Source organism: Lolium perenne, chromosome 7, assembly GCF_019359855.2.
Source record: "Lolium perenne isolate Kyuss_39 chromosome 7, Kyuss_2.0, whole genome shotgun sequence".
In the NCBI taxonomy this organism is placed as follows: Eukaryota; Viridiplantae; Streptophyta; class Magnoliopsida; order Poales; family Poaceae; genus Lolium; species Lolium perenne.
Window position 1 is genome coordinate 263,853,870 of NC_067250.2, and position 15,818 is coordinate 263,869,687.

Here is a 15,818-nt window from a genome sequence, read left to right on the forward strand (position 1 = left end):
ACTCCTTCGTCTTGAGGGTTTCAACCAGGTAAGCGACATGCTGCCTAGATCGCATCTTGCGATCTAGGCAGCACAAGCTCCACGTTGTTCATGCGTTGCCCGTACTGAAGCGTCTTTGATGGCGGGCAACGTAGTTATCATAGATGTGTTAGGGTTAGCATAGCTCTTCGTATAAACATGCTTACGTAGTGCAACCCTTGCATGTCTAGCCGCCCTCACGCCTATCTCGTGCGTGGGGCGGCACCGCTTGTTCATCATCTAGTAGATCTGATCCGTTACGATTGCTCCTTGTTATGCAAGGATTAGTTTAATATCTGCAATAGTTAGGCCTTACAAAGGGGGGAGGATCCAAAGTGGCACGTAGGGTGGCGTTCGCAAGTCCTAAACAGGATGTTCCGCGGATCAACTTCATTGTTGGTTCTTTGGCCTTGTTTAGGATCGGCTTATGAGCACCGTGCGTGGCCGCGAGGCCCAACCTGGAGTAGGATGATCCGATTATGCGGTGAAAACCCTAAATCGTCGTAGATCTAATTAGCTTCATCTTGATCAAGCAGGATCACCAAGTATTCGTGCACCCCGTACGGATCATGGGTGGATCGGCTCTTTGAGCCGATTCACAGATAACCCGAGAGCCGATCGAGGCTCGTATTTAATGTTTACGTGTATGCCATGCGGGAACTAAGCGAGGCATCCCCATCACCTTCCTGACCAGGTATAGGTCAGGTGGCACGCCCTTGCACTTCGCATCGCCGCGTGTGACCAGAAGAGCATTGCGGGCCGTCGCTCGGAGGGGTCTCAGCCAGCCGCAGCTCTAGGCTCTTCCCGGCTCTACCGTGTTGACAGGCCGCTGCCCGCCGGTGGGTTTTGGCGATCAACACATTCTGGCACGCCCGGTGGGACAATCGTCTACATCAACCACATCGCCATCTACATCTGAGATGGCGACGGACGGCACGCCAGTCACCTACGAGGAGCTGCCTGCTGAGCTCAAGAAGAAACATGACGAGATCAAGGCCACCCTCGAAGCCGACCTCATCGGCTCTTTCGCAGAACCCGTACCCATGGCATCAGATGGAAGGGGTTCTCACCACAAGGTGCACTCGATGGGATAGATCTCTCTCGCCCGTCGGAGGAACGCACCAGGGCCCCGCGGCAGGAGATCAACTACTTGGTGGCTCACTCGCTACACCGCCACTCGAAAACTTGGTCAACGTGTTGGAGCGTCTCGCTCTGCGCGTGATCCAGAGATCATGAGCCACCGCACTCGCCGTCAGGACCAGCTCTCGGGACGCACCAAGGAGAGTTGCCACTCCAGTCCCGTCCACCGCTGCCATATGCGTTGGCAGCACCACCTGAAGTGCCGGCTACACCGGCATTCATCGTCTACAAGATCGGTGGTGACCCTAGTGACTACCAGTTCTTGGCTGAGGCGCCTAAGGAGATCCCTCAAGGATACGCGTGCACGTATGTGCGTATTGTGGCAACCGGGCACTCTCAAACCAGGCCACAACGTCGTGGACTCCGGCGCGCAGACAGAGGGACGTCGCCGACAGAGCTTGAGAAGCGTACGTGGCTAACTAAGTACGCCACCCCGACGAAACTCCAGAGCCCAGCTCCTGCAGCTGGCTCAGAGCTGGAAAAGCAAACATGGCTGGCTAAGTACGCCACCCCGGCGAATCTTCGTAGTGCATCTCCCGCAGCCAGCACGGCGGATCAGATCAGTACCATATCGAGAGACCAGTTCGGCATTATGCCGAAAGGAGGGCAATCGGCTATTCCAAGCCGTACACTGACGAGTACGAGATGATCCCGCTGCCACCTAAATATCGGCTCCCTGACTTCTCCAAATTCAGTGGATCAGATGGCTCCAGCTCCATCGAGCACATCGGCCGATATTTGGCGCAACTAGGACCGGCTTCAGTGTCGGATCAGCTACGTGTGAGGCTCTTTTCACGCTCCCTCACAGATCGGCTTTTGGATGGTATACCTCTTTGCCAGAACTCCATCCAGTCTTGGAAGCAATTGGAAGAACAGTTCCATATGCAATATCATTCAAGCTTCCGAGTCTAGCATTGCCGATCTAGCACAACTACGTCGAAGCGCGGAGAAACGGTGACAGAGTACATCCAGCGCTTCAGAATCTTAGGAACCGATGTTATTCGGTTCGTATAACTGAAAAGGAAGCAATGAGTTGGCGTAGCTGGCCTTGCAACACAGCTCAAGGACATGGCCTCCCAAGCAGATTATCCCTCGCTGGCGCACATGGTTCAGAAACTATCAGCATATGAACAGCGCCACCCAGACCTGTACCAAGACAAGTTCAAGCGTGCAGTAGTCATGGTCGATACAGAGGAAGGTGAAGTGCCTGCGGGAGACCAAGAAGTAGCAGTGGCTGAATGGACTCGGGAGGAACCCCCGTGTCCCGCAAATGGGTAAAGCCACCAGGGCCGCCCAGTGGGATTTGATTTTGACGTGACCAAGACTGAACAAATCTTCGACCTCCTGCTCAAGGAGAAACAGCTTGACGATTCCCGAAGGTCTCAAGTTCCCTACGGCGCAAGAGCTAAACGGAAAGCCATACCGCAAGTTCCACAACTCGCTTTCCCATGCCACCAACGACCGCAGGTGTGGCGTCGACATCCAAGCGGCGATAGAGAAGGGGCGTTAATTTTCAACCAGACGCCCATGAAGGTAGACACCCAGCCCTTCCCCGCCGTTAACATGGTAGAAGTCATCTACCCTGAGAGTTGCCAGCCAGGTCCCACGTTCAGCATCAACATGGTAGGACCTAGGAACCACTCTGGCAAAGATGGAGATGAGGGCAGCTGCTCTCATAGCAAGGATACAGAGGCGGCCGCTCCACGCGATCGGCTCCATCATGATGGCAAGCGCTACGTTGGCGTAGGAGAAGTGAAGAACATAAGATATCAACGACCTCTCTCCGATCACCTCCTCAACAAATATGTGAGACAAGATGACCAACGCCGACGGTCCAACTATGATGATGAAGGAGATCGCCCGGCTAGAGAAGCCGAAGACATCGTCGGCAGGATCGCTATGAGGAGGAGCACGAGCGCCGTGCCACGGACACATCAAGGGAGCAAGATGACAACGCCAGACACCGGGACTGCCCTTTCTTCGTACACTCGCTGGGATTCAGAATGAGCCGATTGCCCACAATCGGCAATTGCCCGTAATGCAACAAGAAGAAGAAGGAGGCAGCCAACGTGTCTGTGTTTGAGCGCTTAGGGCCTCTCCCACCACCAAGCAAACGTGCTGAGTCACTTCGTTGGGCAGATCTTGAGGATTCCGAAGACGAAGGACTAGAAGAAGAAGAAGACAGGTGCCACCGTCCAAGGTGGTGCCCTGACGGACTCAGCCGTTCACAAAAGCGCAGGGTTCAACGTTTGCGCGGCCTGGAGGAAGCCGAAAGGTTATACCTGCATACGCTAAGGAAGGCACGGCCTGATCTGGCCGCAAAGGTTCAGCGAGCCCTGGATGAAGAGGGTCGTCCACGAAGAATGGAGTGGCGTCCCAAGCAAAAGAAAGCCGATGATGAAACATCGGCTGGCACAAACATGGTGCTTCTCTTGCCGACGGAGCTTAGTGTTCCACGATTATACGATGCACTTAAGGTGGACGACAGCAGGCGCGTCAAGTCAGAGGTTGGGTTGGTTTTATCCAGCCTAACCGAGTAGCAAGATTAAACCAATGAGCAAACCGTGCGAGGCTGATCCTTGTGATCGGCCCCCAAAAGTTTATGGAGGGACATTACAAAACCTTCATCGAACGAGCAAGGTGGAGGCCGATTCCAAAGAATCGGCCAAAATTATCTTCTCGCACATATTCGTTTGTGGTCGCAACGATCTATCGGGCAAGGGCCACGTCGGCGATGAAAGTCAGCATAAGTCTTTGCGAAGCCGACGTGCAAGTACAGTGCCCTGACTAATTAAGAAAGCCGATATCTGCAGTCATTCAGCTGATTCGGCTCGGGGGCATATAGTCAGATGAACATATGCAGATAAACATGTGCAGACATGCGTGCAGTGGAACATTGGGGGCCGGTTAAGGAAAAATCGGCCAAATAAAAAAAAATTTCAGAAGCAAAGCCGATGCGCAGCCATCGACTTTAGTACAGTTGCACAGGACCAAGACCTACTGGCTATGTGCTCAAGGGTTTACATCAACGTCGATGTTCAGTAGAAAGAAAGCTGATCAACGACTTATGCATCCTCGCCGGTATTCTTGCCTTGATGAAAGCTCGGGGGGCAGCTCGCCCTGAAAGTTCTTAAGAGAGCCGATTTTGATGGAATCGGCTGATTCTGCGTTACGATTCGGAGGCTGATGGTGACACATGTGGTTGGCTCACGATTGTCCTCGCCTTGATGAAGACTCGGGGGGCAACGGACTACATGAAGATTTGGTTCTTTAGAAACCAATTGGAGTTGCATCGGTTGATCCTGCGTCGTGATCCTCTCTCGAAGCGCCTGGTCGCGAAAGAAGATTGCTGAAGCTATGGAGAGGAATCAGAAGGGAGGCCGTCGCTTTTACAGATTTTGGACTGTCCTGTCGCTGCAAAGGGATTGATTCTCAAAATAGCCGATGAGTGGTCATCGGCTAAGGGATTGCGAAGAAAATATGGTCAGATACCAAATCGCAGCCTGAAATTGAGAAGTTCTCGGCCTACGAGCTAATCGACATGAGAATCCAGCTTCATGGGCGTCCAAAAGAAGAAAAAAATTGATACATTGCTATCGGTCTTGATATGACAGGCGGAAGGAATGAAATTGGGGCAATTGAAGGATGAATCAAAAGAACAATTTCATTAATTCATAGGAGCGGCTTTACAAGAAAGAGCCGATGGCTCTCAAAAGAGGGATCTAGTGCCTAGCGCACTGCTACTACTAGTCCTATTCTACTAGTCGTCGCTGTCCTCGTCGTCACCGCCGTCGATGTCGTCGGCGCTGCTCCCGGGGAGCTCCTCGTCGCTGCTACCCCAGCCCATGGCCGGAGCCTCTTCCTCCTCGTCATCATCATCGTCCTCGCTGTCCGCCCAGGAGCGGAAGCGCTTGGTTGGCGGGTACCCGGCGGAAGAGGAAGATTCATCTTCCTCCTCCTCTTCTTCTTCTTCGTCGTCATCTTCATCCTCGCTGTCCGCCCACATGCGGGAGCGCTTCTTCAGCGGGAGCTTGGCGGAGGGGAAGGTCTTGGCCTTCGTTACTTCTCCTTCTTTCTTCTCATCATCGGAGGGGAGGGGGTCCACTTCGGAAGAAGGTTTGTCCTCGTTCTTCTTCGGCGAGAATGGGGGGAAGAGGTTTGAGAAGGAGGAGGAAGAGGAAGACATTGCTGAGGGAGAAGAGGGTTGTGTGGGTGCCGATGGCTGGAACAGAGGAAGGGGATGAAGAAAGCTAATCGATCGGCACAGTTAAATAATGAGGAGCCTGGTGGAAATTTACTGTCATTACAGTTTCCAAGGAGATGACGCCAGAGCTATCGAATTTTGCAGAGAAGCTGAGAAGACAGGGCATAATGATAACGGATACTGCAACAGCTCTGCTCTGCCACGACATGACCCGACGGAGGAACGCTTAATGATTTTGGAAAAATTATTTCCAAAACCAGGGGGGCATGTGTTATCACCAGATTTTGGACAAATCCAGAGGTGGGCCGTAAGAGAGATGGGCTTAGAGGACTACACGTGGAAGATCTCTGAAGCGGCCTTGCACGGAGAATTTGGGCTAGTTTGCCCGTGTATCTTTAATTGTAGTAGGTTATATCTTAGATCAAGATTTAGAGTTTGTATCGCACACGGTGGGATATTCCCACGTTAGAAAGTCCGCTGGACTATAAATATGTATCTAGGGTTTATGGAATAAACAACAACACAACGTTCACCCCAAAAACAAACCAATCTCGGCGCATCGCCAACTCCTTCGTCTTGAGGGTTTCAACCAGGTAAGCGACATGCTGCCTAGATCGCATCTTGCGATCTAGGCAGCACAAGCTCCACGTTGTTCATGCGTTGCCCGTACTGAAGCGTCTTTGATGGCGGGCAACGTAGTTATCATAGATGTGTTAGGGTTAGCATAGCTCTTCGTATAAACATGCTTACGTAGTGCAACCCTTGCATGTCTAGCCGCCCTCACGCCTATCTCAGGCGTGGGGGCGGCACCCTGCTTGTTCATCATCTAGTAGATCTGATCCGTTACGATTGCTCCTTGTTATGCAAGGATTAGTTTAATATCTGCAATAGTTAGGCCTTACAAAGGGGGGGAGGATCCAGTGGCACGTAGGGTGGCGTTCGCAAGTCCTAAACAGGATGTTCCGCGGATCAACTTCATTGTTGGTTCTTTGGCCTTGTTTAGGATCGGCTTATGAGCACCGTGCGTGGCCGCGAGGCCCAACCTGGAGTAGGATGATCCGATTATGCGGTGAAAACCCTAAATCGTCGTAGATCTAATTAGCTTCATCTTGATCAAGCAGGATCACCAAGTATTCGTGCACCCCGTACGGATCATGGGTGGATCGGCTCTTTGAGCCGATTCACAGGATAACCTGAGAGCCGATCGAGGCTCGTATTTAATGTTTACGTGTATGCCATGCAGGAACTAAGCGAGGCATCCCCATCACCTTCCTGACCAGGTATAGGTCAGGTGGCACGCCCTTGCACTTCGCATCGCCGCGTGTGACCAGAAGAGCATTGCGGGCCGTCGCTCGGAGGGGTCTCAGCCAGCCGCAGCTCTAGGCTCTTCCCGGCTCTACTGTGTTGACAGGCCGCTGCCCGCCGGTGGGTTTTGGCGATCAACAGATGCAAAGTACTCAAACTAAAGACAACATAAGCATCAACGCCCACAAACCAATTGTGTTCTACTCGTGCAACCATCTATGCATAGAAACGGCTCTGATACCACTGTAAGGATTCGTTACATAGAAAACAAAAAATTTCCTACCGCGAGAACGCAATCCAAGCCAAGATGCAATCTAGAAGACGGGAGCAAAGAGAGGATGAACGAGACTCACCCTTGAAGATTTCCAAAGCCTACAAGATGAGGCTCTTGTTGCTGCGGTAGACGATCACTTGCCGCTTTCAAAAGCGCGTAGAAGATCTTGACGGTGCCACAATCGGGCAGCACCTCCGTACTCGGTCACACGTTCGGTGTTGATGAAGACGATGTCCTTCTCCCCGTTCCAGCGGGCAGCAGAAGTAGTAGCTCCTCCTTGAATCCAGCAGCACGACAGCGTGGTGGCGGTGTTGATGGAGATCTCCGGCGGAGCTTCGCTAAGCGTTGCGGGAGAGGTGGAGGAGTGGGGCGGCTAGGGTTTTGGGAGAGGGGGTGGCCGGCCACTTAGGGGTGCGGCCAAGCTAAGGGCTTGTCATGGCCGGCCCCCTCCCCTTGCCCCTCATTATATAGGTGAAACCCCCAAGTATTGGACTACAAGTCTTCGAATAAGACCCCAACCCAAAACCTTCCATGTGTAGGGAAACCTACCCAAGGTGGGATTCCCACCTCAAGTGGGACTCCCACCCTTCCATGAGGGGGGTGGCCGGCCACCCTTGGTGGAGTCCACCTGGGACTCCACCCCTCTAGGGTTGGCCGTCCATGAGAGGTGGAGTCCCTCCGGGACTCCGCCTTCCAAAGTGAATTCTTCCGGAATTTTCTAGAACCTTCTAGAACCTTCTATAAATGCACCGGATCATTTTCAAACTTATAAAATGACTTCCTATATATGAATCTTATTCTCCGGACCATTCCGAAACTCCTCGTGATGTCCGGGATCCCATCCGAGACTTCGAACAAAACTTCGAACTCCATTCCATATTCAAGTTCTACTAATACGACATCAAACCTTAAGTGTGTCACCCTACGGTTCGCGAACTATGTAGACATGGTTGAGAACTCTCTCCGACCAATAACCAATAGCGGGATCTGGAGATCCATAATGGCTCCCACATATTCAACGATGACTTAGTGATCGAATGAACCATTCACATACGATACCGATTCCCTTTGTCACGCGATATTTTACTCGTCCGAGGTTTGATCATCGGTATCTCTCTATACTTTGTTCAACCTCGTCTCCTGACAAGTACTTTGATCATCGGTATCTCTCTATGTGGTCTCTTATGAACTATTCATATGCTTGCAAGCTATTTAGACGACATTCCACTGAGAGGGCCCAGAGTATATCTATCCATCATCGGGATGGACAAATCCCATTGTTGATCTATATGCCTAAACTCATACTTTCCGGATACTTAATCCCACCTTTATAACCACCTATTTACGCAGTGGCGTTTGATGTAATCAAAGTACCTTTCCGGTATAAGTGGTTTACATGATCTCATGGTCGAAAGGACTAGGTAACTATGTATCGAAAGCTTATAGCAAATAACTCAATGACGTGATCTTATGCTACACTTAATTGGGTGTGTCCATTACATCATTCATATAATGATATAACCTTGTTATTAATAACATCCAATGTTCATGATTATGAAACTATAATCATCTATTAATCAACAAGCTAGTTAAGAGGCTTACTAGGGACTCATTGTTGTTTACATAACACACATGTATCAATGTTTCGGTCAATACAATTATAGCATGATATATAAACATTTATCATAAACATAAAGATATATAATAACCACTTTTATTATTGCCTCTTGGGCATATCTCCAACAGATAGATCCCGGAGGCAGCTTCTTTATCCATGATCGTGCGGCTCCACTCAGGTGTACTTGGATGCTCTGCATGGCTGTTGCTCTGGTTCCCCCTATCAACTTTACCGTCTCGAGATAATCAACTAGCCAGTCCTCAGGATCTTGTAGGCCATCGAATTTTTTGAAATTATCAGGCAACTTAAATCCCGACGGAAATCGACTTTTTCGGACTCGTCTTGTAAAGCACGGGAGTCCACACATATCCTCTTCATCAACTTCTGGTGAATGCCGACGTTCCCTTCTATCCTGTCGCGCTCTATCCACCCTTGCTTGAGTCGCTGCATCTCTTGCCCCACTCGTTTTCGCGGGATCATGTACTGCTGCAGTAGGTCGTGGACTATTTTGCCTTGCAGATCCTTCGGGAGGTGTAGTTGCGAATGCTGTTCCCATGGCTCCAACTCCTGCCATGGCCATGTTATACAACGCTTCTCTTGGATCGCCGGGAGGTGGCCTGGATGCGAGGATGAAAGCTTGCGTCGCCATGTATCCAGCTTCTGGTGTTTTGGGAATGATATTCCCCCTCGTGTCGATTGACATAAAGGACATGTCGAGGTTTTGAACTAGATTCTCCCTGTCGGCTTCAGGTATATTTTGCAGCCGAGATCTTGCTCTGTTTCGAGATGCTCTGTGACTATCTCCCGAAGTACCTGATTGTCAACTCAACTCCGCCCTTCGCCTGCTTGACGCGGAAGCCGCGGCTTGCCTCCTATCTAGCTCAATTTTCTGTTTTTCGAGCTCCCGTCTAATACGGGCAAGTCTATATTGGTATGCTTGTAACTCTTCAGGTGTCGCCGTTACAGTCATTGGCTCTATTCCATCAGTAGCTCTTGCAACTCTATCCCATAGTGCCTGCGGAAATTGCACCATCTCTCGTGTTCCAGGTCCAATATATTTTGTCCCCAAACCTCGCATGAGATCTGCAGGAACGACGTACGGATTTCCTGCGTTATCGAAGTTCTCTGATGTCTCCTCCTGTGAACAACTTGAATCTCCAATTGCATAGATTTGATGATATTTTAAATTTTGATATTTGTCGGGATTGGTGACACCGTCATATAGATCGGTGAAGACCTCTCCAACAGCAATGGATCTGTTGATGAAGTTGAAGTTGTCGATACTGTCTGAGTCGCTCCTTATATCAGAGTCCGCAGACGACTCAAAGGACATGTCGTCGAAGATCTTGGCGAGCTTTTCGCTTGCCATAGTGTTGATGAAGCGTGATGGCGAAATCTCTTCATCGCCAGTCCCGAACGATGATGACGAGTCCGAAAAGTCGGAATCGACCGCTGATAATCCCGACGAGATCGGAACCTCGAGACGATACGATCCTTCCTTCTCGACGCGGAAGTGGAACCTTTCAAACGTCATCTCCATAGGCTCCTCCAGATACGCATATGCATCCAAACAGGAGGGCGGGTGAGGAACAAAATCGACGAGATCAGTTTCGACCTGTTTACCTCTATCCATCGCGTTGCTTGCTACTGAAGAAGTCGACGATCTTGAACGTGCCATCGAGATCAGCTCCTTGTCGCCTCTTCTTCCCACAGATGGCGCCAATTGACAAGGGATTAACTTGTCAATGCCTACAGATTATAGACTAGGGTTTAGTTGGAAGTAGAGGGCAATCAGATCTCGAGGGTTTCAGCCGGAAAGATACTCGACTGCTTATGAAAACTAGGGTTGCGCTAACAATGATTAGATCCTCTCTTTGTCCCTCGACTCCCCCTTATATAGGAGGTGGAGTCGAAGGTTTCATATTACACAAGTTTACAAATTCCGTGAGACTCTCTGAGTCCAACCCGTAAAGTTACAAATCTCCACTTTCCTAATACAACTCTATCTTTCCTTAACAACTAACTGGGATTCCGAACTTCATATTTTTTGACCCGTGGGCCTTCAATAAACCCAGGGTACCATCTTCGGCAGGCCTATTGGGGATGCCTATGTCAGTAAGCAACCGTGACTAAAGGGGGGAGGGGGGCTTTAATCTCGCATAATTAGTCTCGGTTGCGAAACCGGGACTAAACCCGTTACCAACCGGGACTAAAGCCATTTATTCTACTAGTGCTCGTTAGCTTCTCAGTGACCTACGATACCGATAGGTTTGGCAGCGCGGCCGGCGTCGCCATGATCGCTAGATGTCGATGAAGAAGAGGAGCTCTGGTACCATGTAAGTTTGGTAGATTTGTTTGGAAGCATTGCCCTTTGTCTCGGGCACGTGTGCGTGTTTATATAAGCTAGGAACTGCCCCTGGCGTGGCGTACAAGTTGGGGATCATCAAGGATCCGATACAGATACGAAACACCGAAAACTATCCAAACCCTTATAGTCTGGGTCGGTTACATGAGATAACATCACGAACACGACACATATTCTAACAATGTGTACAAATTTCCTGAGGGATGCAGTGACAAATTTCGATGTAGCTTTATTTGCTTAGTTATCAGGGTTACAATCCTTTAACAGAACAGTAGCTAGTAGCCAGGAAGGGAGGGGTAAAGTTTAGCCAAACACACCTTATGCTACATCTAGCTCCACGATCACATAAATTGCAGCTTGATTAGCTAATCAGCTAACACGAATCACATCAAAGCTAGTAAAAAGACCCACCTACCTCCTTCACCTCGTGACAAATACTAGTGATGAGCAATCTGCTAGTGCGCTTGTCTGTTTCCACAGCTTGACAGAGCTTCTAGAGAGCCTGTCTCTCGAGACATCCTCGTCGGAGCTTTAGTTTAAGCACGATCTATGACCTCAATGTAGCCGACTCGTGTTCAGTTGATTTTTCACAGAGTTATAGAGGTAGCGTGCGGATAAGCTTCCCGATTCGATCGCGCCGCTCTTTTTAAATTACTTTGGCCACCAATTGCTGTCTCGTCAGGATCGCACAGCGATCGCAAGAAACGTCGGGCGCGCTCCCGCGCGGAAGGAGCGCCATGATCGCGCTGCCGGCGACTCTTCTCGTCGTCAGGTGAGCGCTGTGGCGTCGAGTGAACATCACGGCGCTAGGAAAATCGTTGCTTTGCTGATAGCCAAAAAGGTAAACCCGTTGGTCGATCGGCCGCCTGGGCAAGGCGCGCTGTGTGTGCCGGCTGATTAGGGGGCTGGTTGGGGCCACGGCTAGCTAGCTGCTCATGGTGGATGGTGACGCCGGCCGGTCGCCGCTTCGGGTCTGGCTCTCCCAGCTCTTGTTGCCGGTGGCCGGCCGCCCCGCGCTCATCTGGTTCACGGACAGGCAGAGAGGGCGCTGAGGGATCAGACAGGGCAATCTCATGCACGGGGATAAACTCGCAGCGTGTCGTAACTATCTGAAAACGAAAGCCGTCCGGCCGTGACCATTTTCTTCTCCGGGTCGTGTCGCAGTAAAGTGAAGCACAAACGTGTGGAATCGTCCGCTTCGGCGTTGCCTCCGCCGTAGCTTTCAGTCTCCGTCTCGTCCTAACTCTGACAGGTTTTATAGACAAGCAGGACCAGAGCTGGATGGATCATGCACGGCCACGACATGGTCGAAATGGCAGGAATGATCCATACGTACAGCCAATGTTCTCTGCTACTCCCTCCGTCCACGAATAAGTGTACATCTAAGTTTTGTATTTAGTCAAACTCTTTAAACTTTGACCAAATATATAGGGAAAAATAGTAGCATTTATGACACTAATTTAGTATCCTGAGATTCGTTTTGAAATATAGTTTCAAATTATACCAAAATCTCATTATATATGTTTCTACTTTTTTTTCCACGGTTGGTCAAAAATTAAAATGTTTGACTTAATACAAAAGGTAGAAGTACACTTATTTATGGACGGAGGGAATATGTATATATCCGCGACGTCTCCGACCATCATGTCTCCTTGGTTAACATCCGGAAAAGGAAAGGCTTTAAAATTTCACTATTCTTGCCGGTTCGATCTTATTGTAATGTTCTTAGAGCAAGTAAATAAGTTCTACTCAGTTGGCTATAAGAAATAATATATTTTTGTCAAGTTGGACTTGGAGGAAAGAAAAGAGGAGAAATAATGTAAGTGGGCTCTTATTTAAGAGCCAGCTCTAGCACGTGCTCCTAGTTAAGTTGTGAGTGTGAAAGGTGGGCCATACATTAATAAAATATTAGTATATTCTTATAGCCAACTATTGTATATGTTAGCTACAAGTTAGCTATAGATGACATGACAATTTGCTTATAGCTAACAGCCGGCTATACTATTGAAATTGCTCTTAGTCCTCTCACATTCTGTAGTATCGTGATACCAATTTTTTTTACTCACTTCAAAATGCCTAGTATCCTACGCTAATTGTACCATCATTTACTCGTTTGTAGAATCTAACGCAAAATTGGAGATATGGTATATAAATTTATCAACGTTTATAATCTATTGCGCTATGATATTGTACCATACCGTGATACTATAATCATCTCTCACATTTCTAATTACAGATTTACAACATCTTCCTGCTTACACGGGAAACAACTCCAGGTATAATCTGCACAAATTATGTGAAACCTTATTAGCGTAAGAGGACAAGAAATAGAAGATGTTCCATCGTCTTATCTTGATCACAAAAACAACATTTAGCGCATCCATGCCAATTACGTTTCAACAAGTTATATTTTGTGAGAGTATCCTTTCTATGAAGAAACTACATAACAATCTTGATTTTTAGTGCTACTTTCGTCAACCAAATATATATCTTTAGATACACAGTATGATCATTAAGAAGATCTAGGTACATTGATTTAACTGTGAACACTTCACCGGTAGTTAAACTTCATTTAAAAGAATCCTCATTATCAATTAGCCCAACCAATATTAGATGATGAATCAAATGAATCCAACTATCCTATTTATTTGCATATGTAGTTCTCCTAAAATCTATCTTTAAAGGATTCCAACACAACCCATTTTCTACCATGATATTTGTATGGTAAGCAATATTTTAAAGACATTGGTACGTTCATCTACCAAATATATTTATTTAGATGCACGGTATGATGATTAAGAAGATCTAGGTACATTGATTTAATTTTAAGCACTTCACCGGTAGTTAAACTTCATTTAAAAGAATCCTCATTATCAATTAGCCGAACCAATATTAGATGATGAAGCAAATGAATCCAACTATCCTATTTATTTGCATCTGAAGTTCTCCTAAAATCTATCTTTAAATGATTCCAACCCATTTTCTATCATGATGTTTTTATGGTAAGCAATATTGTAAAGACTTGGGTACTCCCGTAGTTCGTTTCATGTTGACACTAGCCGCTAAGGTTACCCTTTTTTCATGAAAACACTAGAAAGCCAAAAATTATTTAATATGACACATAAGACATTAATGCCGAACAACATACAATAGGGTAAAGTGTCATACGGTAGATAACGTTGGGCATTACACTATCTGCAACACGGCTACCTATTTACTCTTAGAACCTATATATTCCTCTATTCACAATTAATTAATTGACATTTTGGGTTTGTCAAAATCATATTTTGTAAAGTTTGATTAAATAGTAAGGAAAAAATATTAACATTCATAACGTAAAAATTTTCTATTAAAATCTAAAAATCTATATTATGTGCGTTCAATATGATGGTAGTTAATTTTTTAATATTGTTGGTCAAAGTTGACAAATTTGAACTTTGACTAAACTCCACACGCAAACTAAATAAAAATGGAGGGATTACTCAATTGCACAAGACATACAACAGATCAGACATTTAGGAAGTTATAGATACTCTTCTCTCTGAAATAAAAGGAAGAATGTAGCAATACCCATATGACACCATCGACAAAACCAACATTGAGAGAGAAAAAAAAAAGGTTCAAATTGGATTATCTGATTTTCATATCAAAAGCCAAGGCCAATCTAGAGCAGCTAAGTACTCCCACCATTTTAAAATAAGTGTTAGAAATTTATGTAGATGCAGATTTTTTTTTTCGAAAAGGGGGAAAAATCGCCCCAGCTTCTGCATCCAAAGGATGCACACGGCTTTTTATTAGATTATTCATGAAGCCTTACAAGAAACAATACAAAAGATCACTCTCGAAGCAACCTAACTATACCTACAGTGGGATGTATAGGGTGACAATACACCAACTCACATCATCCAAACTAAATGCCTTCCCAAACCGCCCAATAGCAGGTGAGAAGCACATCCAGTCAAGCAGACTCTCAGCGCACGCCAACGCCCACGCCACAGGAGTTGCTTCCGCCGTCTTCCTCGACTCCATCTTCAAGAGAAATAATCGCATTAACCTTGCAAGACCTGCCGTCGATGCCACCATGACGCCAGACGGCTCCACCATCCACTCCACCAACATCCGCCAACATCCAGCAGCTGCTCCAAAAACGATGCCCCAAGAGGTAGAACGACGCAGAGCGCGCCGCCATCGTCCGATCCGGGAGACCCGGACCTAGGGTTTCCCCCGGAGCAGCACGAGTGAGAGACCGCAGACTGCGACGACGATGCCTTCAAGAAGGTAGCGGCGTGACACGTCGCCATCGTCCGCCAACCGAGGTCGGAGCACGGTTTTCACCGGCAGCCGCGCATCCCGAACCCGCCGAGTGTAGTGCCAAGACGGGCAAAGATGACGCCTTCGACAAGGTAACGACGTCGCCCGACGCCGCCATCATCCGCCAAGACCGAGGTCGAGGCTCGGTTTTCACCGGCCGCCATGACACCCGGACTAGATCTCACCGCCACCCTGCCGCCCACACGGCCAGGGCCACGGGCCACCGCTCGCCGCGAAGAAGACGGCACCGCTGCCACCATCTGGAGCCGCCGCTCCGGCGTCCAGGGCCCCCGCCGAGGACACCACCAGCAGCCCCTCCAGCACCGAAGCCCGCCGCCACCGAGCCGCCAGATCCCGAGAGCCACCCGCCGCCACGGACGGAGGAGCGGCTGCCGGAGTCGCCGACCAAGGGGGAGACGCGTCGGGGGTGGAGAGCGTCGCCGGGCAGCGGCCTCAGCCCCGGCAAGCCCAGCCTGGCCACCTTCCTCCATGCGGCTGTGCTTGGCGCCGGGGACCGCAGCCGAGGGCCAAATCCCCGCCGCCCCCTTCACCGGCGCCGCGGCCTTTGGCCGGCAGCACCTCG